Source organism: Felis catus, chromosome B2 (genome assembly GCF_018350175.1).
Source record: "Felis catus isolate Fca126 chromosome B2, F.catus_Fca126_mat1.0, whole genome shotgun sequence".
Lineage (NCBI taxonomy): Eukaryota > Metazoa > Chordata > Mammalia > Carnivora > Felidae > Felis > Felis catus.
Genome location: NC_058372.1, coordinates 28,734,127 through 28,760,084, shown reverse-complemented (window position 1 = coordinate 28,760,084; position 25,958 = coordinate 28,734,127). Strand labels below are relative to the sequence as shown.

General features: G+C 37.6%; 1 long non-coding RNA gene across 4 annotated transcripts in view; it reads right to left on the bottom strand.

Annotated features, from left to right (window-relative positions):
- Positions 1-25,958, bottom strand: part of LOC109499610 — a 146,926-nt gene that overhangs the window by 76,229 nt on the left and 44,739 nt on the right. For 2 of the 4 annotated variants that reach the window (XR_006597638.1, XR_006597639.1), the window contains exons 4-5: positions 19,654-21,110; positions 18,545-18,674 (exon numbers count right to left, since the gene is read on the bottom strand). This is a non-coding gene — a long non-coding RNA (uncharacterized LOC109499610). The remainder of the gene's footprint in view (positions 1-18,544; positions 18,675-19,653; positions 21,111-25,958) is intronic. The other 2 variants (XR_006597640.1, XR_006597641.1) reach the window with 1 other exon arrangement.

The window sequence follows — 25,958 nt, the reverse complement described above, 5'->3', positions numbered from 1 at the left end:
AGAGTCAAAATTATAGGGTGAGAAGTTTTTTTTCTTTTTAATACACTATACACTACAGAAACTTTGTTTTGTTTTTACTTCTTTTTTTTTTTTCAACGTTTTTATTTATTTTTGGGACAGAGAGAGACAGAGCATGAACGGGGGAGGGGCAGAGAGAGAGGGAGACACAGAATCGGAAACAGGCTCCAGGCTCCGAGCCATCAGCCCAGAGCCCGACGCGGGGCTCGAACTCACGGACTGTGAGATCGTGACCTGGCTGAAGTCGGACGCTTAACCGACTGCGCCACCCAGGCACCCCAATGTTTTTACTTCTTTACTTTTAAAAAATTTGTTGTTACATCATTCCAGTAAGATTAATTTTGCTGTAATTGGCAGTGGCACCCTTAAAAACAAAAGAAGACAGTGTTCCACTATAGAAAATCAAATGATAAAAAGCACTTACTAAGCACTAAGATGACCCAGAGACTTGGCTAAGAGTTTCAGATGCATCAATTTTATTTAATTATCACAAACCCTAGAAAATGAATATAAGTATAATGTCTTCATTTTGCAGATGAGGAAGCCAAGTTTTAAATATTTAATACATCTCTCAAGTTTGTGCAGCTAGTGACTAGTGGAGGAGCTAATATTAAAAAAAAATTCTGACAAAAGTCCATGGCAGAAATATCTACCCAAGGAGCAACCTTGACTGGCATTAACAATTAGCTGAATTTAGGAACTAGTAATTCTAAGAGGTGGAATAGATGGTGTCTACAGAGGGGGGAAAAAGAGTCCTCAGTGGCCTTATTAAGAAAAAATTAGGAATAAGTGGGGCAAGGTTAAAACTGAGGGTAGATTAGAGGAGATGATCTGAGACTGAGAAGGGATCCAGATACTGACCTCAGCCACTCTACTGACATTGTATATGGATATAAAATTTATTTTTGTCATTTTTAAACATTCCCAGCATTTTCCCCAACAGCATTATTGAATTATAATTCACATACCATGCTGATCCTTTTAAAGTGTACAATTCAATGGTTTTTAATATATTTACAGAATTATAAAATGATAGTAACAATCTAATTGCAGAATATTTTCATGACCTAAAAAGAAAGTACTCATCTGCAGCCACCCTCCATTCCCATCTCCTGTCCCCTATGCTAAGGCAAACACTAATTTACTTTTGGTATGTACAGATTTGCCTATTCTGGACATTTCACATGAATTGAATCATAACAATATTTGTCCTTCTGTATGTGGCTTATTTCATTTAGTATATGGTCTTCAAGCTTCATCTATGTAGTAGTATATATAAGAATTTCATTTCATTTTAAGGTTAAATAACATTCCATTCTATGACATTTTGTTTATCATTCATCTTTTGATGACTGTTTGGATTGTTTCCACCATTTGGCTATTGTGAATAATGCTGCTGTGAACAGGAGTGAACAAATATCTGTTCAAATCCCTTGACCAGTGGAATTGTTGGGCCATACAGTAATTCTGTGTTTAATTTTCTGAGGAACCACCACATTATTTTCCACAGTGTCTTTGTCATTTTATATTCCTACCAGCAATGCACAGAGTTCCAATTTCTCCACGTCCTCAACAAAACTTTTTTGTTTTGTTGTTGTTGTCATTGTTTTATAATAATAATCATTCTAGTACTGTGACATTATACCTCATCTTTTTTTAATGTGCATTCCTCTAATACTTACTGACATTTAACTTCATGTGTTTATTGGTCACTTTATATCTTCTTTGAAGAAGTGTTTAATCACAACCTTTGCCCATTTTTCATTTGACTTGTTTCTTTTTTGGTGCTGTTGAGTTTTAGGAGTTCTTTATATGTTCTGTATATGAATCCCTTATGAGGTATGCGATTTGCAGATATTTTCTCCCATTCTATAAATTGCTTTTAACTTTGTTGATAGTTTTTGATGCAAATAGTTTTGTATGATAGAATCCAGTTTGTCTATTTTGTCCTGTGTTGTTTGTAATTTTAGTGTCATATCCAAGAAAGCTTTGCCAAATTCAATGTGATGAAACTTTACCCCTAATGTTTTCTTCTAAGTGTTTTATACTATTAGTTCTTATATCTAGGTCTTCGTACATTTTTAGTTAATGTTGTATAAGGTATTAGGTAAGTCCATTGTTTTTATGTGAATATCCAGTTTTCCCAGCATCATTTGTTGAAAAGACTCTTTTTTCCCTTTGAATGTTGTAAGTACCCCTGCCAAAAATCATTTTAGTATTTATGTTATTTCTGGGCTTATTTATGGGGTCTCTGTCCTATCTATTAGTCTATATGTCTGTCTTTGTGCCAGTACCACAGTGTTTTGATTTCTGTAGCTTTGTGGTAAGATTTTAAATCAGGAAGTGTGAGCACTTCAAACATTTTTTTTTCTTTTTCAGGATTTTTTTTTTTTCTTTTTTGGCTATTCAGAGTCTCTTAGGGTGGATTTTTCTATTTCTTAAAAAAAAATTACAGAGATTTTTAAAGATAGAGAGTGGAGGAAAGGGACAGAGGGAGAGAGAGAGGGAAAAAAGGGGGGAGAGAGAATTTTAAGCAGGTTCCACACTCAGTGTGAAGCATGACAACCCAGGAATCATGACCTGAGCCAAAATCAAGAGTCATATACTCAACCAACTGAGCCACCCAGGTGGTTGGAATTATTGGGATTTTCATAGGAATTGCATTGACTGTATAGATCCCTTTAAGTAGGACTGACATCTTTAAATATCACAATCAACGAAAACGGAACATATTTTTATTTATTTATCTTTAATTTCTTTCAACAATATTTCATAGTTTTCAGCAAAGTATTTTATCTCCTTGGTTAATTTATAGAGACTTTATTCCTTTCAATGCTACTATAAATGGAATTGCTTTCTTATTTCCTTTTTCAGATTGTTTATTGTAAGTGTATATAAAAACAAATGATTTATGTTGATTTTGTATTCTGCAACTTTGCTGAAATTGTATATTAGTTACAACAGCTTTGTGTGTGTGTGTAATCTATCTTTCTACATATAAAATCATGTCATCTGTGAATAAAGATAATTTTACTTCTTTCCAATTTGAATGCCTTTTATGCCTTTTTATTGCCTAACTGCAATACTGCTGTGCTGTGGACTGATTGTCCCCCAAATTCGTATGTTGAAGTCCTAATCTTTGATGTGTTGGTATTTGGAGGTGGGGCCTTTGGGAGGTAATTTGGTCATGAAAATAGAGCACTGTGAATGGGCTTAATGCCCTTTTAAGAAAAGACATAGGAGAGATGATATTTCTGTCTGCAATGTGAAGATACAGCAAGGAGGAAGTCATCTGCAGACCCGAAAGAGACCTTAATAGGAATCAAACTGTCTGAGACCTTGATCTTAGATTCCCAGCCTTCAGAACTGTGAGAAATAGACATCTGTTATTTAAGTCACCCAGTTTATGGTACTCTGTTATAGCAGGCTTACTGACCAAGACAATTTATAACTTCCAATATTCTGTTGAATAAAAATGGTAAAATTGAACATTCTGATCTTGTTCCTGCTTTTGGAGGGAAAGCTTTTTCAGTCTTTCACCTTCAAGTATTATGTTACTGTTTTTTTTTTTTTCATATGTGGCCTTTATTGTGTTGAGTAGTTTCCATTCATTCCTAGTTTTTTATTAGTGTTTTTATCCATGAAAGAGTGTTAAATTTTGTCAAATGCTTTTTCTGCCCCAATTGAGTGATTGTGTGAAAATTTCCCCTTCAGTATATTAATTTGGTGTGTATTACATGATTGATTTTCATATGTTAGGTCATCTTTGCATTGCAGGAATAAATTCCACTTGGTCATGATGTATAATCCTTCTACTATGCTGCTGAATTTTGTTTGGTAGTATTTACTGGAATATTTTTCCATCAATATTCATAAGGGATATTCATCTGTAGTTTTATTTTCTTATAAAGGTTTGTCTGGTCTTGATATCAGGGCAATACTAGCCTCTTAAAAAGAGTTAAGAATTATTCTCTTCTCTTCAATTTTTTGTTTGATAAGGATTGGTGCTATTTTTTTTTTTTTTAATGTTTGGTGGTATATACTAATGAAGCCAACTGCTCTGGGATTTTCTTTGTTTGGAGTTTTTTTTTCTTTTTTTTTTTTTCTTAGTGATTCAGTCTCCTCACTAGTTATAAATATTTGTCAAATTTGTTGATCTCTTTGAAGAACCGACTTCTGGTTTCATTGATTTTTCTCTTATTTTTATATTCTCTATTTTACTTATCTTTGTTCTAATCTTTATTTTTTCCTTCTTTCTGCTAGCTTTGAGGTTAGTTTGTTCTCTTTCTAGTTCCTTGAAGTATAAATTAGATTGTTGATTTGAGATCTTTCTTCCTTTTAATGTAAGAAGTTGCAGTTATAAATTTTCCTCTTTACAGCATTTAGTGCATTCTATAAATTTTGGTATACTGCATTTGCATTTTCATTTACCTATAAGCATTTTCTAATTTATTTTGTGATTTCTTCCTTGATGCATTGGTTGTTTCAGATTGTACTGTTTAACTTCCACATATTTGTGATTTGTTTTCTGTTTCCCCTGGTTATTGATTTCTAGCTGCATCTTACTGTGTTCAGAAGATACCTTGTATATCAGTCTCTTAAAATCTGTTGAGGCTAGTTTTGTGCCTAAACATATATGGTCGATCCTGGAGAATGTCAAATGTGTACTTGAGAAGAATACTTGAGAAGAATGTGTATGTTGTTTTTGCTGGGTGTTTCATATACATCTGTTAAATTTATTTGGTTTATTGTATTGTTCAAATCCTCTATTTCTTATTTATTCTCTGCTTGGTTGTTCTATCCACAACAGAATAGGGTACTAAAATTTCCTCCTATTATTGTATGACTGTCTGTATCTCTTAATTCTGACAGCTTTTTCTTTATATGTACTTTGAAGGTCTGTTATTAGGGGTGTAATGTTTGTTATATCAACTTGCTATATTGAAATTTTATTATTATAGAATGTCCTTTTTCTCTCTTATAGACTTTTCTGATTTGTCTATTTTGTATGATATTCATATACCCCTTCCCCTATTCTCTTGGTTACTTTTTATATAGAGTATCTTTTTCCATTCTTTCATTCTAAATCTATTTGTATATTTGAATCTACAGTGAATCTTTTATAGACAACATATAGTTAAATCATTTTTAAAAATCCATTTTTTGGGGGAGGAGCCAAGATGGAGGAACAGCATGGAAGTTTTTTGTGTTTCAAACATCCATGAAATACAGCTAGACCAACACTAAAGCACCCTGCACACCTAGGAAACTGATCTGAGGATCAACACAAGAATCTGCACAACTTGAACCACAGAATTCAGCAGGAATTCACCCCAAAAGAAAGAACAGGAAGAAATGAGAGCCAGGGACTTAACCAACACAGATACAAGCAAGATGTCTGAACCAGAATTTAGAATCACAATAATAAGAATACTAGCTGGAGTCGAAAATAGATTAGAATCCCTTTCTGCGAGATAAAAGGAGTAAAAGCTAGTCAGGATGAAATTTAAAAATGCTATAAGTGAGCTGCAATCTCAAATTGAGACTATGGTGGCAAGGATGGATGAGGCAGAACAGAGAGTCAGTGATACAGAGGACAAACTTATGGAGAATAATGAAGCAGGAAACAAGAGGGAGATTAAGGCAAAAGAGCACGATTTAAGAATTATAGAAATCAGTGACTCATTAAAAAGGAACAGCATCAGAATCATAGGGGTCACAAAAGAGGAAGAAAGAGAAATAAGGTAGAAGGGTTATGTGAGCAAATCATAGTGGAAAACTTTCCTAATCTGGGGAAAGACACGGACATCAAAATCCAGGAAGCACAAAGGATTCCCATTAGATTGAACAAAAAGCAACCATCAACAAGGCATATCACAGTCAAATTCACAAAATACTCAGGCAAGGAGAGAATCATGAAAGCACCAAGGGAAAAAAAGTCCCTAACCGGCAAGGTAAAACAGATCAGGTTTGCAGCAGACCTATCCACAGAAACTTGGCAGGCCAGAAAGGAGTGGCAGGATATATTCAATGTACTGAATCACAAAAACATGCAGCCAAGAATTCTTTATTCAGCAAGGCTGTCATTCAAAATAGAAGGAGAGATAAAAAGTTTCCCAGATAAACAAAAATTAAAGGAGTTTGTGACCACTAAACCAGCCCTGCAAGAAATTTTAAGGGGAACTATCTGAGGGGAGAAAAGATGAAAAGAAACAACAACAAATAAGTAAGGACCTAAAGCAACAAAGACTAGAAAGGACCAGAGAACACCAACAGAAACTCATACTCTACAAGCAACATAATGACAATAAATTCATATCTTTCAGTACTTGCTAGAGTGATATAATATGTAATAAATGTTCTAAATGTTCCATTCTAAAGACATAGGGTAACAGAATGGATAAGAAAACAGGATCCATCTATATGCTGTTTACAAGAGACTCACTTTAGGCCTAAAGACACCTTCAGATTGAAAGTAAGGGGATGGAGAACCATCTATCATGCTACTGGTCAACAAAAGAAAGCCAGAGTAGCCATACTTATATCAGACAATCTAGACTTTAAAATAAAGACTGTATTACCATTATAACTAAATAACCTGTCTAGTCATTGTATATATTTATCTGTCATTTTTGACAGATTGGGGCCAGCTTGATGTTTTGAATCTTTAGCCCAATATGAAACCTAAAGGCTCATTAAATTTTTTACCATTTTATTGAAAATATTTACGATCTGTTTTTGCAGTTTTATTGGTAATCTGTACCATAAAATTTGAAGGCCACCATAAATCAAGGGAAATTTTGTATTCAGTTCCTTTTCTGGTGTAATGTTAAAATTGTAGATTATTAATGCATGTCCACTGAATATAACCCTGGTTTTGTGATATAACTGCTTACATTTTATTGGTGATATTAGATTATTGGTTGCATTAAATAACTAAATTCCTGTTGTGATTAATTGAAATTTTGTCTTGTTGCAGAAAATTATTTGTGCATATAAGCTTTGTGTTTAGAGAATGTATGTGTTTTTGTCAGTATGGGAGGATGTAAATTTTGCATCATTAGTGAATTTACTATATTTTCAATGCTTTGCAAAATATAATAGGTATTTGATAGAGCATTGAGTGTAGTGTGTGTGTGTGTGTGTGTGTGTGTGTGTGTGTGTGTGTTGGTGGGTTAGGTACTGTTTTACCATCACTACCAATCAAGGTTTTGTAAAGTATTCTCTAAGTAACTTCTATACCCACCCTTTTAATTGAGGAACAAAAGGCTCACCAAATGTGGTAAGGGCCTTTGGATACATTCTCAATTTAAAATTTATTATGGTAAAGTATGCATAACCAGATTTACAGTTTAAACCATTGTTATGGATACAAATCAATGGCATTAATTTAAGTACATTCAGTGTTGCGTACATCATCACTATCTAGTTCTAGAGCTTTCTCAGTATCCCAGAAACTCTGGACCCATTAAACAATAGCTCCCTATTCCTCTCCCCACCCTAACCCCCCAAGCCCCTGGTAACCTTTATTCTTCTTTCTTTTTTTGAATTTGACTATCCAAATCACCTTTTATAGGTGGAATCATATATTTGTCCTTTGTGTCTTATTTCATTTAGCATAATGTTTTCAAGGTTCATCCATGTTGTGTTGATGTATCATATTTTGTTTATCCATTTATCTGTTGATGGACACTTAGGTTGATGAACACTTTTTTGCTATTGTGAATAATGCTACTATCAACATTTTTATACAAGTAGCTGAGTCTCTACTTTAAATTCTTTTGAGTGTATATCTAGAAGCAAAGTTGCTGGGACATAGAGTAATTCTATGTTTAATTTTTTGAGGAACCCCACTTTTCCACAGGGGCTGCACCATTTTATATTCCCACCAGCAGTGTACAAGGATTCCAGTTTCTCTACATTTTTACCAACATTAGTTATTTTTGTTTTGTTTTTTGTTTGTTTTTAATACTATCCCAATGAATAAAAAGTGTTAATTTTATTGTGGTTTTGATTTACATTTCTCTAATGGCTTATGATACTAACTAAGCATCTTTTCATATGCTTTTTGGCTGTTTGTATATCATCTGTGGAAAAATATCTTTTCAAGTCTTGCTCATTTTTAATTGGGTTGTGTTTTCTTGTTGAATTGTAGGAGATTTTAAAATCTGTTCTGGATATTAATCTATTATCTGATATACAATTTACAAATAATTCTATCCCATTCTATGAGTTGCCTTTTTACTTTCTTCATAGTGTCCTTTGATACACAAAATTTTTTATTTTAATGAAATTTAGTTTGCCTATTTTTGTTATCATTGCCTATGCTTTTGGTGTCCTATCCAAGAAAGAATTGCCAAGTCCAGTGTTATGAAGATCCACCTGTATGTTTTGTTACTCTTAAGAGTTTTAAAGTTTTAGCTCTTAAATTTATATCTTTGATCCATTTTGAGTTTTGTGCATGGATTCAATTTTGTTTTGTGTTTGGATATCCAGTTTTCCCAGCACCATTTGTTGAAAAGACTGCTCTTTGTCCTTTGCATTGTCTTGGCAGTCTTAGTTGAAATTAATTGACCATATATATGAGGGTTTATTTCTAGTTATCATAACTAAGGGGTCTATCCACCAAGAAGACCTAACAATTGTAAACATTTAGCACCAAATGTGATAGTACCCAAATATATAAATCAATTAATCACAAACATAAAGAAACTCATTGATAGTAATACCATAATAGTAGGAGACTTCAACACCCCACTCACAGCAATGGACAGATCATCTTATCAAAAAATCAACAAGGGGGGCGCTTGGGTGGCGCAGTCGGTTAAGCGTCCAACTTCAGCCAGGTCACGATCTCGCGGTCCGTGAGTTCGAGCCCCGCGTCAGGCTCTGGGCTGATGGCTCAGAGCCTGGAGCCTGTTTCCGATTCTGTGTCTCCCTCTCTCTCTGCCCCTCCCCCGTTCATGCTCTGTCTCTCTCTGTCCCAAAAATAAATAAACGTTGAAAAAAAAATTTAAAATAAAAAAAAAATCAACAAGGAAACAATGACTTTGAATGACACACTGGACCAGATGGACTTAACAGATATATTCAGAACATTTCATCCTAAAGCAGTGGAATATGAATTCTTCTCCAGTGCACATGGACTGTTCTCCAGAATAGAACATGTACTGGGACACAAATCAGCCCTCAGCAAGTACAAAAGGATCGAGATCATACTGTGCATATTTTCAGACCACAAGGCTATGAAACTCAAAATGAACAACAAGAAAAAATTTGGAAAGGTAACAAATACTTGGAGACTGAAGAACATCCTACTAAAGAACGAATGGGCTAACCAAGAAGTTAAAGAGGAAATTAAAAAGTATATGGAAGTCAATGAAAACAATAACACCACAACCCAAAGCCTCTGGGATGCAGGAAAGGTGGTCATAAGAGGAAAGTATATAGAAAACCAGATCTTCCTAAAGAAGGAAGAAAGATCTCAGATACACAACTTAACCTTAAAGAGCTGGAAAAAGAACAGCAAATAAAACCCAAAACCAACAGGAGACAGGAAATAATAAAGATTAGAGCAGAAATTAATGCTATCAAAACCAAAAAAACACACAAAAAAACCCCAAACAACAACAGCAACAGCAACAGCAACAGCAAAAAACAATAGAAAAGATCAATGAAACCAGAAGCTGGTTCTTTGAAAGAATTAACAAAATTGATAAACCACTAGCCACTTTGATGAAAAATGAAAAGGAAAAGACCCAAATAAATAAAATCAAGAATGAAAGAGGAGAGATCACAACCAACACAGCATAAGTAAAAACAATAATAAGAGAATATTATGAGCAATTATATGCCAATAAAATGGGCAATCTGGAAGAAATGGACAAATTCCTGGAAACATATACACTATCAAAATTGAAACAGGAAGAAATAGAAAAGTTGAACAGACCCATAACCAGTAAAGGAATTTAATTAATAATCAAAAATCTCCCAAAAAACTAGAGTCCAGGGCCAGGTGGCTCCCTGGGGGAATTCTACCAAACATTTAAGGAAGAGTTTACACCTATTCTCTTGAAGCTGTTCCAAAAAATAGAAATGGAAGGAAAACTTCCAAACTCTTTCTATGAAGCCAGCACTATCTTGATTCCAAAACCCGACAGAGACCCCACTAAAAAGGAAAACTATAGACCAATTTCCCTGATGAACATGGATGCAAAAATCATCAACAAGATTTAAGCCAACCAAATCCAACAATACATTAAAAAAAGTATTCACCATGACCAAGTGGGATTTATACCTGGCATTCAGGGCTGCTTCAATATCTGCAAAACAATCAATGTGATTCATCACATCAATAAAGAAAGGACAAGAACCTCTCAATAGATGCAGAGAAAGCATCTGACAAAATACAACATCCTTTCTTGATAAAAACCCTGAATAAAGTAGGGATAGAAGGATTATACCTCAAGATTATAAAAGCCATATATGAAAGATCCAACGCTAATATCATCCTCAATGGGGAAAAACTGGGAGCTTTCCCCCTAAGGAAGGTCAGGAACAAGACAGGGATGTCCACTCTCACCACTATTATTCAACATAGTATTGGAAGTCTTAGCTTCTGTAACCAGACAACACAAAGAAATAAAAGGCATCCAAATCAGCCAAGAGGAGGTCACACTTTCACTGTTCGCAGATGACATGATACCCTATATGGAAAACCCAAAAGATTCCACCAAAAAACTGCTAGAACTGATTCATGAATTGAGCAAAGTGGCAGGATATAAAATCAATGCACAGAAATCGGTTGCATTCCTATACACCAACAATGAAGCAACAAAAAGAGAAATCAAGGAATTGATCCCATTTACAATTGCACCAAAAACCATAAAATACCTAGGAATAAATCTAACCAAAGAGGTGAAAAATGTATTCACTGAAAACTATAGAAAGCTTATGAAAGAACTTGAAAAAGACACAAAAAAATGGAAAAATATTCTATGCTCCTGGATAGGAAGAACAAATGTTGTTAAAATGTTGATACTATCCAAAGCAATCTACATATTCAATGCAATCCCTATCAAAATAACACAAATGGTCTTCACAGAGCTAGAACAAATAATCCTAAAATTTGTGTGGAACCATAAAAGACCCTAAATAGCCAAAGCAATGTTGAAAAAGAAAACCAAAGCAGGAGGCATCACAATCCCAGACTTCAAGCTATACTACAAAGCTATAATCATTAAGACAGTATGGTACTGGCACAGAAACAGACACTCAGATCAATGGAACAGAATAGAGAACCCAGAAATGGACCTACAATCATATGGCCAACTAGTCTTTGACAAAGTAGGAAAGAACATCCATTGGAATAAAGACAGTCTCTTCAGCAACTGGTGCTGGGGAAACTGGACAGCGACATGCAGAAGAATGAACCTGGACGACTTTCTTACACCATACACAAAAATAAACTCAAAGTGGATGAAAGACCTCAATGTAAGACAGGAAGTCATCAAAATCCTTGAGGAGAAAGCAGGTAGAAACCTCTTTGATCTTGCCCGCAGCAACTTCTTACTCAACACATCTCTGGAGGCAAGGGAAACAAAAGCAAAAATGAACTACTGGGACCTCATCAAAATAAAAACTTCTGCACAGCGAAGGAAACAATCAGCAAAACTAAAAGGCAACCGACAGAATGGGAGAAGATATTTGCAAATGACATATCAGATAAAGGGATAGTATCAAAATCTATAAAGAACTTATCAAACTCAACACCCAAAAAACAAATAATCCAGTGAAGAAATGGGCAAAAGACATGAATAGACACTTCACCAAGGAAGACATCCAGATGGCCAACTGACATATGAAAAAATGTTCAACATCACTCATCATCAGGGAAATACAAATCCAAACCACAATAAGATATCACCTCACACCTGTCAGAATGACTAACATTAACAACTCAGGGAAAAATAGATGTTGGCGAGGATGCAGAGAAAGAGGATCTCTTTTGCATTGTTGGTGGGAATGCAAGCTGGTGCAGCCACTCTGGAAAACAGTATGGAGGTTCCTCAAAAAACTAAAAATAGAACTACCCTACAACCTAGCAATTTCAGTGATAGGCATTTTTCCATGGGATACAGGTGTGCTGTTTCGAAGGGGCACATGCACCCCCATGTTTATAGCAGCACTATCAACAATAGCCAAAGTATGGAAAGAGCCCAAATGTCCATTGATGGATGAATGGATAAAGAAGATGTGAGATACACACACACACACACACACACACACACACACACACACACAATGGAGTATTACTCAGCAATCAAAAAGAATTAAATCTTGCCATTTGCAACTATGTGGATGGAACTAGAGGGTCCTATGGTAAGTGAAATTAGTCAGTCAGAGAAACACAAATATCATATGACTTCACTCACATGAGGACTTTAAGACACAGAGCAGATGAACGTAAGGGAAGGAAAGAAAAAATAATATGAAAACAGGGAGAGGGACAAAACATAAAAGACTCTTAAATATGGAGAACAAAGGGTTGCTGGAGGGGATGTGGGAGGGGGGAATGGGCTAAATGGGTAAGGGGCATTAAGGAATCTTCTCCTGAAATCATATGCTAACTAATTTGGATGTAAATTTAAAAAATATAATTTAAATTTAAAAATTCAATTTTTTCCAGTATATATTCATTTAAGAGTTTAATCTATTTTTATTTTTAAACTATTTATTAATAAGTAGAAATTTGTTTCTGCCATTTTGCTTTTGTTTTCTTTAGGGTAATAGCTGTTTTGTCACTCATTTCTTGCATTGCTGTATTATTGCACTGAAGATTACTGTATTGAATCATTATTATTCTTTTCTCATTTCCTTCTGTGTACATACTATAATTATTTTTTCTTTTTTAAAAGTTTATTTATTTATTTATTTATTTATTTATTTATTTAGTAAGTAATCTCTACACCCAGCATACAGATCAGACTCCCAACCCCGGGATTAAGAGTCACCTAGTCTTCTGACTGAGTTAGTCAGGTGCCCTGTAGCTATTTTCTTTGTGGTTACCATGGGGATTACATTTAACATCCTAAAGTTATAACATTCTAATTTGAATTTATATTAGTTTGAGTTTAATAGCAAACAAATCTCTGCTCCTATGCAGCTCCATCCTCACCCTCTCTAGTTATTGATGGCAAAAAATACATATTTATACATAGTGTGCCACAAACCATGACTAGAAATTATTTTTCTATGTATTTATCTTTTAAAATTCATGGAAAATAAAAAGTGGAGTTAAAAACCCAAATTACAATAATACTATGTATTACCATGTATTTACTTTCATAGAAGATTTCAATTTATTCATATGGCTTTGAGCTCCTGTCTAGCATCCTTTCATTTCTATCAGAAGTATTTCCTTTAGTATTTCTTGCAGGGAGGTCTAGTGCTAACAAACTCCTTCTGCCTTTATCTGGGAATGTCTTAATTTTCCCCTCTTTTTCAAAAAGTTTTGCTAAATATACAATTCTCAGTTGACAGTTTTCTTCTTTTAGCACTTTGAAAATCTCAACTCAGTGCCTTCTGGCCTCCAGGTTTATGGTGAGAAACATGCTGAAATTTTAATGAGGGTCCCTTGTATGTGATGAATAAATTCTCTTCTACTAATTTCAAGATTCTCTGTTTAGCTTTCAACAGTTTGATTATAACATGTTTCAGTGAGGGTCTTTTTGACTTATCCTGCTTGGGGTTTGTTGGGCCTCTTGGATTTCTAGATTTATAGCATGCTTCAAATTTGGGAAGTTTTTAGCCATTATTTTTTCAAATATCTCTCTGTTTCATTCTCTCTCTCCACCTTTAGGGACTCCTAAAATGCTTATGTGGATCTTCTTGATGATATCCCCTAGTCATCAAAGCTGTATTTTTTTCTTTAATCTTTTTTTAAAATTTTTGTGCCTCAGACTTGATCATTTCAATTGTTCTTTCTTCAAGTCCTCCTATTACTTCATCGTCCTGCCAAAATGTTTTTTTTACTTTTTTTTTTAACTATTTATTTTTGAGAGGAGAGACAGCAAGTTGGGGAGGGGCAGAGAGAGAGGGAAAGATGGAATCCCAAGCAGGCTCCATACTGTCATCACAGGGCCCAAATCAGGGCTCAATCTCACAAACCATGAGATCATGACCTGAGCCAAAACCAAGAGACAGACATTTAACTGACCGAGCCACCCAGGCGTCCCACAAAAAAAATCTGTTTCTAAATTGCTTAATGTATTTTTCATTTCATTTGTACTTTTCAAATTCAGAATTAAATTTTGGTCCTTTTATGTTTTCCATGCCTTTATCATCGATATTTCTATTTTGCTCACACATCGTTTTTCTGCCTTTGTCCATGTGTTCCTTTGCTCTTTCAGTATCTTTAAGGAGACTGTTTTAAAGTCTTGGTCTAGAGCTAAGATGGAGGCATACTAGGAGGACCTTAGGCTTGCCTTGTCCCTCAAACATAGCTAGATAACTATCAATCATTCTGAATACCAAAGAAATTGACCTGAAGACTTGACCTCTCCCCACCACCTCTGCATAGGTGCAGAGACCTGCTGAGGGTGACTAACCAGAACAAACTGCACAACTAGGGGGAGAGAAGACACCACATTGAGGAAGGTAGGGAATGTGGAGACACAATTTGCAGAGAAACGGATTGTGAGTGCTGCAGAAGGCAGGGATCCCTAGTCCCAGGGAAATACAAGAGAGAGTGGAGTGCATAGGGATACACACAAGGAGAACACTTCCCCAAAACTATTGACTGTGTAAACAAGAGAGGCTTATTTTTGTTTTTGCAACCATAGGAGCTCAAACACTGGAGTCTTAGAGGTCAGCAGGCTTGGTTGGGATACAGACCTGAGGGCACTTCCCTACTCCTGGAGAGAAAGCAGGCAAGTAACCCCATGGTAGACAGAGCAATCTGAGGACCATCTAAGTAGCATGGGGAGAAACTGTTCAATCTTCTTGGAGCACATCTGTGAGAGATGGTGTTTGTAAGACAGGTCTCCCAGACAAAAGAGCTGGTCAGCAGCATTTCTTCCCCCCACCCCCATCTCTGCATAGATGCAGAGACCTGCTGAGGGTGACTAACCCAGACACTGGCTGTTTAGCCTGCTTTGCTCCAAATCTCATGCCTCTGTGCTCTGGCATGACTGCCCTTCTGGGTCAAACCTGCATCCACACCAGCATGGCGACACCCTCCCCCAGAAGACCAGCTCAGGACCCTGCCACAGCATGTCCTTAAAGTCTCAATTCTTAAAATCCAGCAGGCATAACTGGTATAAGGCCAAAGTGCACTGTACTCCAGGCAGGCAAGGAATGTGTGTCCGGACTAAATTAAAAAAAAATTAATGTTTATTTATTATTATTATTTTTTTTTTTTTAAATTTTTTTTTTCAACGTTTTTATTTTTATTTTTGGGACAGAGAGAGACAGAGCATGAACGGGCGAGGGGCAGAGAGAGAGGGAGACACAGAATCTGAAACAGGCTCCAGGCTCTGAGCCATCAGCCCAGAGCCCGATGCGGGGCTCGAACTCACGGACCGCGAGATCGTGACCTGGCTGAAGTCGGACGCTTAACCGACTGCGCCACCCAGGCGCCCCAATGTTTATTTATTATTAAGAAACAGAGAGAGACAGAGCATGAGCATGGGAGGGGCAGAGAGAAGGGGAGACACAGAATCTGAAGCAGGTTCCAGGCTCTGAGCTGTCAGCGCAGAGCCGGACCCGGGGCTAGAACTCAAATATCAGGAGATCGTGAGATCTGAGGCCAAAGTCAGATGCTTAACCAACTGAGCCACCCAGGCGCCCCTGGACTTAATTTTTTAAATCAATGTAGACATTTGCTAAAACCCCAGGTTTTATAAGAGAATCCATGTCATTTGTTTTGCTAAGGACTTGCTTCTCATTAATCCCTTCCACAAAAATATCCAGAGCAATTGATACTGTCTCTGGGATATCTTTGTTAGGGTAATTTTGTGTGTGAGTACAACAGAAAACTCACTAGTTAAAAAAAAACAACTCAGTAGCATGAAAAATTATTAAATGGTGGAAACTCGGCACATGGAGATTGAGAGGTGTCCATACTGTTACTTCTTTTTTTCAATTTTATTTATTTATTTTGAAAGACAGAGAGGGAGGGAGAGAGAGAGAGAGAGAGAGAGAGAGAGAGAGAGAGAGAGAGAGAACAAGTGGGGGAGGGGCAGAGAGAGAGGGAGAGAGAGAGAATCCTAAGTGGGCTCTGTACTTCCCCCTGAGCCTGAGGTAGGGCTCAATCTCTGTGAGATCATGACCTGAGCTGAAGTCAAGAGTTGGACCCTTAACTGACTGAGCCACCCAGGCACCCCCATACTTCTTTTTCTTGAACAGCATGATAGTTACAAGGGTGTTCAATCTGTAATAGTTTATTAAGCTAAATATTTGGTTGTGAGGCTTTCCTGTATCTGTGTTTTATTCTATATTTTTTCAAAAAAAACCCACCAGGAATAAAAATAAAATTTATTACCCTACATCAAAGGAAGCCCTCAGTGAAGACAGGCTTCAGAGCTAGTGGATTAGTTCATCAATGCCATCCTCGGTGTCTACATCCTTCTCCAGCTAATATCCCTGCCCCACATCTCAGCCAGACTTAATAGCATTCTGAGAAACAGAAATCACGGGCACCTATGGCTTGCTTTTAAGCCATCCAATTTGATTCCTCAGAACAGCGTCAGGATGAATGTCACCTCAGAACTTGTTTTAAAAAAAATGTAGCCTGTCTAGACTTATCCTAATCCCAGATCTTCTGGACCAGAAAGTCTGGCAGAGGGACCTAAGAACCCCTGTTTTTCCAAGCTCCTCAATTGATATTGATGTGCGGAAGTTTGAGAACTATGATGTAGAGCTAGGAGACTCTTCCCGGCCCCGCAACTGCCCTACTACTCTGCTTTCACATCACCAGCAGTTTTTCTCTGTCCAGTTAGCCATAATGTGGTCATGTGTCCACTCCTGGACCCAATCACAGTCAAAGGTGGTAGAATTACCTTGACTGGCTTTAGACTAATAATCTGATCCAGAGTAAGAGAATAATTGACTCTATTTCTTCCTTCTCCTCTCTCTCTCTCTCTCTCTCTCTCTCTCTCTCTCTCTCTCTCGCTTTCTCTGTCTCTCTCTCTCTCTCTCTCTCTCTCTCTCTCTCTCAAGCTGTATCTCCTACCATTTTGGTGGGTTATACTGCACATCTTCCAGTCAAAAGAGTAACTTCCTAATCAAGGGAGGAACTGATGCCAGAGTTATTTTTTTGAGCCCAAATGAAACTTTTGAAATAACAATGAAACACACTTGTATTTAACCATTTTGTGGCCATAGTGGTTAAACCTACGAAGAGACAAATATTATCTTGATCCTTGATTCTTGGTAAAGTGGACACTTAACTATATTATTTTTGTAGAAGGAGAGAAATTACTTGCCCAAATTCATGGAGTCAAAAGTGATGCTTTTGGCTCAAACACTGGCTTTCAAGACTAGGCACTGTCTTTCAAACAAAACTGTCCTAGGAAGCCAAAGTAAATGTAAATTGTGAGCTGTGCTAAAAAGTATGCTGCTCACGAGAGAAAAGTTTTAAGTGGCAATGCCAGCAAGATGAGATCTGCAGGTTTAAATGAGTTTTGATTCCTTTTCTCCATTTTCCCTTAAAAACTCTTGGGAGAGTCATTTTTTCTCTATCTGCCTAAAAACAGGGAGCGTGTCTTATCTTGCTGCTCAATCTTTTATACTGCTTTACTCATGGATGGAACTCAATAATTATATATCCATTAAATGAGGAATAAATAATCCACTCACAGCTCCCCAGGCCAGAGCAGCCGATGAGTGGAGTTAAACTGTATTGATTGGACAAATTAAATAGAACTCAGCTTCTACCATTTTATAAGAGAAATTCTAGAACAATGCTATCCAATAGAAATTTCTGCAAGGATGGACTATCCCTTAGCTGTGCCGTCTAACATGGTAGCCCCTAGCCACACATAGCTTTTGAAATGTGGCTATTTAAGAATTGAAACTTTAAGTTAAGCTAATTTACATGTAAACAGCTACATCTGGCTATTGAGCATCACATTGAACTGTCTGACTGTAGGGTCTTTTCAAGTTTTATATACAAGAACTTCTCACGTGGATGTTTTTCACGTGTATATGAATCAACCGTTGGCCTGCAAGGGGCATCAACGTGAGATATCCTCCTTGGGACCGAACTCCAAATTTTCCAAGCCCCAAATGCCTTCCTGCTGCTTTCCCTCACTTCTTGTGTAACTTCTGAACTGTGAAACGTGCAGCCAGATATACTTTTCCGATCCATGAGGACCTTAATGGCTCCACTGTCTCACAAGGGAAGTATTCACTGTAGGACATCACAGCTGAACTGTGGGAGTAATGAGCTTAGAACCCTTCAGAGTAATAATACAGCTCTCTCCTAGAAACACAGACACACAGGTATGTGACCAAGCACACTCACTGTAGCAAAGGCTGTTGACACCCACATCTCCTGGACTTTACCACTTTCAGAACAAGGACAACATCTTAGATGAGATGAGATGGGACTTCTTGTTCAAATGATTTCTGGGGGAGTGATTTCTGGAGACAGGCTGTGAGGGAAGACAGAGGGGAAAGCTAGTAGGAAATGTGGTCTCAACTGAGGTCTAGCTTCCTTCCAATGCCAAGAGGAAGTTCTGGGCCACCATAAATATCAGCCATGTCTTGAGACAATGGGATCGGCTTTTGGAACTTTGTATCCGTCCATCACTGGCTGAGATGAGAACCAGGAAGTGGTAGCTTCCCAGGCAAGAACACTTCTGTTTGGACAAGAGCAAACCTCTGGAGAAGGGGGCAGACAGTTCTAGTTGTCAGCCTGCACCCATAGCTGGGCGATGAATCCATCTACTAAGGAAGACCAGAGAGAAACCCTGAAGACATCCCCAGCATCACCACTTCCAACCCCAACATCTACACATTCTCTACTCTGCCCGAAGGGCTATCTTTCTGTGCTTTAAACACCACCCTGCCCACCCGCAGTTTCAATCAACACCTGACTGAGTTCGTGTATAAAAAACCTGTATATGGTAATGATCTGACAACAGAACCCTAAAGTGCATCCTGCACTGGTGAGATTAAGCTCCTCCACAGGAATGGCTGGCTTGCAGATGTGCCACGGGTCAGCTCTCCTCCCTTCCCTGTCTCATCTGCATCCCTCTCACCCAGCTTCCTGGGGTCAGTTCCCAAATGAGCTGCTTACACTCAAATCCATTCTTCATAATTGACTTCTGGTAAACCCAAACCAAGTCACACACGCAGAGTCACTGCTCCCGGCATGACTCTCGAGGCAGCCTCTATCATGAATGGGTCCGAATGGAACCCAGACTCTCCCTTGCCTTTCATGAGTGTCATCTTATGATCACTTTTGGTCTTCTCTGCAAATTGGCCTCAACAGGCCCACTCCACATTTTCCTACAAGTGTATCTGTTTTGAAACCTATAGGGTATTTGGTCAGGTTCCCACTTGCTTTTTCCCAAGAGGCTCCTTAGTCCCTAAATAAATGTCCTTAAATAGAAGTGTAGGAGAACCAACCTGCGACACCCAGGTCCTGCTCCACGTGCCCAGTAGCAGAAGGATGATGCCCAGTCTTCCCTCCAACACCCCCCGACCCCAAGCCTCAGAAGTTACTTCCCAGGGACGCCTGGGTGACTCAGTCGGTTAAGCGACCGACTCTTGGTTTCTGCTCAGGTCATGATCTCACCGTTCATGGGCTCGAGCTCCACATTCTATCCCATGGTCTGATCTCTCTCTCTCCTTCTCTCTCTGCCCCTTCCCGGCTCACCCTCCATCTCTCAAAATAAATAAATAAACATTAACAAGAAGAAGAAGAAGTCCCTGCCTAGCCACAGGTCCCATTCCAAACGAATGATAATGACGCTGTGCTTGCAGATGCAGGAGGCACCCCCCTGAGGGCTGTGGAGAAGTTTGCCAATGTTGTCATCACTCTTACCCATACTGAGTAATGTTAAATATTTATGAGACCATCTCTCTGCCTTATTCATTACCATCACTGGGCAGTTTTGTCCCTGAAAACTCTTGAACCTTTGCTTACACAGGCACCGAATATTTAATAATGATGCAGCTAGTAATTCAAGCTAGCTTCCTACTCATTTGTGATGATGTGCTTGTGGTTTTTTAGGGCCTTGAGTAAATCTGGAGGAAAGCACCCGCATAAGAAACCTACTCCCTCTAGGGTTTATTTTGGGGATTTTGTTTTAAATGGCCATGTGCTTCAAATAGTTTAGGTGTGAGATGCCGTGTATGTGATTATTCTACCTCTTGTTGGTCTTGTACTAAAGGGACTCACTCTCCTTTTGAAAGATAGTTGTAAACTTTTGCTGAGCAGAGACCCATTTATAATCCGTTTTGTGCCCATTTCTAATGTGTGACCTCAATCAACTCTCATTTCCTTTGCTGAGTTAAAAGCGGCAATAAGGGTAGAAACTGAGGAATTTCTGCCTTCTACCAGTTATTCTGTCTCATGCTCCAAGCTTCTCCTAGTGTGTAAAGTGGGGAATAAGTATCATGGTGTAAAGGGCTGGGAAGGGAGCTGGCTGGGTGTCAGAAGACATGTCTCTTTGGTCTTACTTTAAACCTGTTTAGAATTCTCCATGAAGAAGAAGCATCGGTGAGACATCAGAACGTTGGGTCTCTCCCCACGATAAGCTGGTTGACTCTTTGAGCCTGCTTTATTCTCTCATAAATGGAAATTTAAAAATATATTGCTGATCGCTATAAGAATCAGGTGAGATGTTGAAAACGTGCAAAGAATTATGTTTCTAGTGATAATTGCTGTTTTGGAGAAGGAAAAGGAACAGGAGGGGGGTTCTCTGACCATCCTGTGGAGAGGCGGTGTCACCGAATAGTTAAGAGATTGGGCTCTGGGTCCTGGTTTTGTGAGTTGGAATCCCCTGTTCTGCCACTTACTAGTTGTGTAGTCATGTGATCTTGGAAAAGCTGTCCAACCTTTCTGGCCTCAGTGTCGCCACCTGTAAAATGGACATAATCATAATAATTAATATCTATGTTGCAGAGATAACTGTGAGGATGAATGAGTCCGTGTGTGCCAAGTGCACAGGGTGGTGCTGAGAACTGAGGAAGGACCATCTGTTATCTAATAGTGGATATGAATGAACACTTCAAGGGCTTGCATAATGGGGGTGATGGGAAGGAACAAACTGGAAGACAGACAACATGAAAACAGTTATCTGAAAAATGCCTGGGACACAGGAGGGGAAATTATTCGCTCTTCTGAGTGTGTTTCTCTGAGAGCAGCAAGCACAGAGACCCTCTGCGGACAAAGGAGCTGGCTGACACCATTTCCCTCTCCCACCGTTCATCATAAACCAACCTCAGTAAATAGTGCCAATACTGGCTTCCTAACTTACTTATGCTGAGTCCTGCCCCTTGAACTCCACTAGTGCTGACTTTCCTGAGTAAGTGTGCCTAAGGACTAGCACAGTGGGCCCCTTCCCAAGAAGACCAGCTAAAAATCCCAAATACACCATATCTACTGACCATAGAGTTCTACAAGGCTTCAGTTCTTGTGGAAGTAGCATTAGGCCTCTTTTAACAAGCATACCAGAGCATATCTAGTAAAAACTTGTCACACTCTGGACATATCCAAGACTACCCAATGCAGGCAAAGAGAGCCTCTGCAGATGACTGACCTGAGGGACAGAACAGCCAAAACATAGCAGCAGAGTGCACACACACACACACACACACACACACACAACAACTGATACTCCCTGACATTATATGATCTCTTCTTCATGAAGCCATTACTCTCAGGAGTAGGAAACATAACAAGATTTCCTAACATGCATAAGAAGATAGAACTTTAGATAAAATGCCAAGACAGAGGACTTAATCCCAAAAGAAAGAACAAGAAAAGTTCATGGCCAGAGATTTAAGAGAAACAGATATAAATATTATACCCAATGGATAATTTAAAGCAACAATCATAAGGATACTCACTGGGCTTGAGAAAGGCATGGAAGACATCAGGAAGACCCACATCAAGTGATAAAATAGCTTAAAAAGTCAGCCAGAAATGAAAAATGAAATAACTGAGATTCAAAACTGACTGGAGGGGTGCCTGGGTTGCTCAGTCAATTGAGCATCCGACATGATCTCATGGTCTGTGAGTTCGAGCCCTGCGTTGGGCTCTGTGCTGACAGCTCAGAGCCTGGGGCCTGCTTTGGATTCTGTGTCTCCCTCTCTCTCTGCCTCTCCCCTGCTTATGCTCTGTCTCTGTCTCTGTCTCTCTCTTTCTCTGTCAAAAATAAATAAACATTAAAAAAAACTGGATATAACAAAAGCAGGCCACCACCAAGACATATTGTATTTAAAGTGGCAAATACAATAAAGAAAAAATCATAAAAGCATCAAGACAAAAGAAGTCCCTAAATTACAAGGGAGGATGCACAAGGCTAGCTGCAGATCTCTTCACAGAAACTTGGCAAGCCATATATACATGATATGTTCAACATGCTGAGTGGGAAAAATCTGCAAGAGATGAAGAAGGGCACTGTATCAGAGTAAAGGGAACTATAAAACAAGAAGATCTAACAATTATAAATATTTATGTACCCAAAATGGGAGAACCCAAATATATAAAACAATTAATAACAGTCATAGAGGAACATGTTGATAATAATATAGTAATAGTATGGGACTTTCACACCCCACTTATGTCGATAGATCATCCAAGGAGAAAATCAACAAGGAAACAATGGCTTTAATTACACACTGGGCCAGATGGACCTAACAGATATATTCATAACATTTCATCTTAAAGTGAGAGAATACATATTCTTTTCAAGTGCACATGAGTCATCCTCTAGAATAGATTACATACTAGGTCACAAAGTCCTTAACAAGTACAAAAAGATTGAGATCACACCACGCATATTCAAGAAGCAATAAAAATATCAAATCAACAACCTAATCTTAAACCTAAAGCAGATAGAAAAGGAACAACAAATAAAGTCTAAAACCAGCAGAAAATGGGAATTAATAAAGTTTAGAGCAGAAATAAATGATATGGAAACAGACAAACAAACAAAGAACAGGCCAGTGAAGGGGAGCTGGTTCTTTGGAAAAAAAAAAGTCACAAAATTGATGAAACTCTAGCCAGGCTTATCAGAAACAAAAGAGAAAGGACCCAAATATATAAAAATCACAAATGAGAAAGGGGAAATAACAACCAGCATCACAGAAATACTGTTATAACAATGTTATGAAAAAATATATTGCCAACAAATTGGACAACCCAGGAAGAAATGGATAAATTCCTAGAAACATATAAACTACCAAAACTGAAACAGGGAGAAATAGAAAACTTGAAGATAGAAATGACAAGCAAAGAAATTGAATCAGCAAACAAAAGTCTCCCAAAAACAAAATACGGTGCCAGAAGGCTTTACATGTATATTTTACCAAATATTTAAAGAAGAGATAATATCTATTCTTCTCAAACTATCCAAAAAAATAGAAATGGAAGGGAGACTTTCAAATGTATTCTATGAGGTCAACATTACCTTGATATGAAAACCAGGCAAAGACTCCACTAAAAAAGAGAACTATAGGCCAATATCCCTGATGAACATGGATGCAAGAATTTTCAATAAAATACTAATAAATTATATCTAACAGTACATTAAAAGTTTCATTCAAAATAATAGAGTCGGATTTATTCCTGGGCTGCAAGTGTGATTCAATATTCTGAAATCAATCAACATCATACATCACATTAAAAAAAGAAATGATAAGAATCATATGATCCACTCAATTGATGCAGAAAAAGCACTTGACAAAGTATACTTGACAAAGTATAACTTCCACTCATGAGAAAAACTCTCAACGAAGTAGGTTTAGAGGAAATAAATCTCAACATAATAAAGTTTATATATGAAAACTCCACACTAATATACTCAAAGGGGGGGAAATGAGAGCTTCTCCTCTATAGTCAGGAATAAGACAGGGTGTCCACTCTCAGCACTGTTATTTAACAGAGTACTGAAAGTCCTAGATGCCGCAATCACACAAGAAAAAGAAAACAAAAAGGCATCCAAACCAGCAAGGAAGAAGTCAAACTTTCATTCACTATTTGCAGATAACATGATACTTTATAGAGAAAAACCAAAGGACTCCAATGAAATATTGTTAGAACAGATACACAAATTCAGCAAAGTCGCAGGATACAAAATCAACATGCAGAAATTTCTTGTGTTACTATACACCAATAATGAAGCAGCAGAAAGAGAAATCAAGCAATTGATTCCATTTACAATTATCAAAACCATAAGATACATAGGAATACACCTAACCAAAGAGGTAAAAGATCTGTACTCTGAAAACTATAAAACAGTGATGAAAGAAATTGAAGATGACACAAAGAAATGGAAAAACTTTTCATGCTCATGGATCTCAAGAACAAATATTGTTAAAATGCCATACTACTCATAGCAATCTACACATTTAATGCAATCCCTATCACAATACCACCATTTTTCACAGAGCTAAAACAAATAATCTTATAATTTGTATGGAAACACAAAAGACCACAAATTCCAAAGCAATATTGAAAAAGAAAAGGCAAAGCTGGAGTCATCACAATTTCAGACTTTAAGTTACATTACAAAGTTGTAGTGATCAAAACAATATGGTACTGGCACCAAAACAGACACATAGGTCAATGGAACAGAATAGAAAACCCAGAAATGGACCCAAATCCATATGGTCAATTAGTCTTCAAAAAAGCAGGAAAAAATATCCAGTAGAAAAAAGACCATTTTATCAACAAATGGTGCTGGAAAAACTGGATAGCAACATGTAGAAGAATGAACCTGGACCACTTTCTTATACCACATACAAAAACAAATTTTAAATGGATGAAATACATAAATGTGAGACAGGAAACCATCAAAATACTAGAGGAGAACACAGGCAGTAACTTCTTGAACATTGACCATAGCTACTTCTTACTAGACACACCAGTGGAGGCAAGGGAAACAAAAGCAAAAATGAACAATAGCAACCTCATCAAAATAAAAGTCTTCTGCACAGCAAAGGAAACAATCAACAAAACTAAAAAGCAACCTTCAAAATGAAAGAAGATATTTGCAAGTGACATAACTGACAAAGGGTTAGTCCCCAAAATATATAACTTATAAAAATGAACACCCCCCAAAAATAATCCAGTTAAAAATGGGCAGAAGACACAAATAGACATTTTTCCAAAGAAGACATACAGATGGCCACCAGATACATGAAAAGATGCTCAACATTATTCATCATCAGGGAAATGAGATATCACCTCACACCTGTCAAAATGGCTAAACTTAACAACGGGAATTACAGATATTGGCGAAGATGAGGAAAAGGGGGAAGCTTCTTACACTGTTGATGGGAACTGTTGTAACCAGTCTGGAAAACAGTATAGAGGTTCCTCAAAATGTTAAAAATAGAACTACCCTACGATCCAGCAATTGCAGTAGTAGATATTTACCGAAAGGATACAAAAATACTGATTCAAAGTGATACATGCACTCTGATGTTTGTAGCAGCATATCACAATAGCCAAATTATGGAAAGAACGCAAATATCCACTCACTGATGAATGAATAAAGAACATGTGGCATACACACGCACACACACACACACGCATGTGTGTGTGTGTGTGTGTGTGTGTGTGTGTGTGTGTGTGTGTAATGGAATATTACTCAGCCATAAAAGAGAATGACATCTTGGGATTTGCAATGAAGTAGATGGAGTTAGAGTGCTATGCTAAGCGAAATAAATCAGTCAGGAAAGACAAATATATGATTTCG